At 36.7% G+C, this 1,127-nt stretch overlaps 1 pseudogene; it reads left to right on the plus strand.

Annotated features, from left to right (window-relative positions):
- The first annotated feature begins 45 nt into the window (after window positions 1-45).
- On the plus strand, window positions 46-1,034 carry LOC108525539 (radixin pseudogene; annotated as a pseudogene).
- Window positions 1,035-1,127: the final 93 nt, after the last annotated feature.

A 1,127-nucleotide genomic window follows, 5' to 3' on the forward strand; every position in this document is an offset into this window, starting at 1 on the left:
AAAAATAATAATAATAAAATAAAAAATATGAGAATAAAATAAAAGGGAACTGAATTGTGGCTAGGTGTTGATGCTTTGAGTCTGAATGTTTATGAGCATGATGACAAGTTAACACCTAAAATTGGTTTTCCCTGGAGTGAAATCAGAAATATTTCATTTAATGACAAAAGCTTTGTTGTAAAGCCAACAGACAAAAAGGCACCTGATTTTGTTTTTTATGCACTTCGTCTGAGAATCAATAAGGGGATTTTGGCCTTATGTATGGGAAACTATGAACTATACATGCAAAGAAGGAAGCCTGATACTATTAAAGTACAACAGATGAAGGCTCAGACTAGGGAGGAGAAACATCAGAAGCAGTTGGAAAGGGCACAATTAGAGAATGAAAAGAAGAAAAGAGAAATAGTAGAAAAGGAAAAGGAAAGAATAGAAAGTGAAAAGGAAGAGCTAATGGAACGTCTAAAATAAATTGAAGAACTGACAATTAAAGCCCAGAAAGAACTAGAAGAACAGACTCAAAAAGCTCTAGAACTGGATCAAAAATGAAAACGAGCAAAATAGGAAGCAGAGCGGCTTGAAAAGGAGCATTGAGCTGCTGAAGAGGCGAAGTCTGCCATAGCAAAACAAGCTGCCGACCAGATGAATCAGGAGCAGCTAGCAGCACTTGCTGAATTCACTGCCAAGATTGCACTTCTAGAAGAAGCCAAGAAGAAAAAGGAAGAGGAAGCTACTGAGTGGCAACACAAAGCTTTTGCAACCCAGGAAGACTTGGAAAAGACCAAAGAAGAGTTAAAAACTGTGATGTCTACCCCCTCTCCACCTCCATCACCAGTCATTCCTCCGACAGAAAACGAACATGATGAACATGATGAGAATAATGCTGAGGCTAGTGCTGAATTATCAAATGAAGGGGTAATGAACCATAGAAGCGAGGAAGAACGTGTAACAGAAACATAGAGAAATGCATGTGTTAAGAAGCAACTTCAGGCATTAAGTTCAGCATTAGCTCAAGTCATAGATGAAACCAATTTGAGGTTTTTAATCTGTTTTTTTAAAAGATAAATATGAACAATTATCATGTCATCTATAAATTTCAAAAAAATAATGAAAAGGCTGTGTGAACAAAT

Source organism: Rhinopithecus bieti, unplaced genomic scaffold (genome assembly GCF_001698545.2).
Source record: "Rhinopithecus bieti isolate Rb0 unplaced genomic scaffold, ASM169854v2 scaffold_67555, whole genome shotgun sequence".
In the NCBI taxonomy this organism is placed as follows: Eukaryota; Metazoa; Chordata; class Mammalia; order Primates; family Cercopithecidae; genus Rhinopithecus; species Rhinopithecus bieti.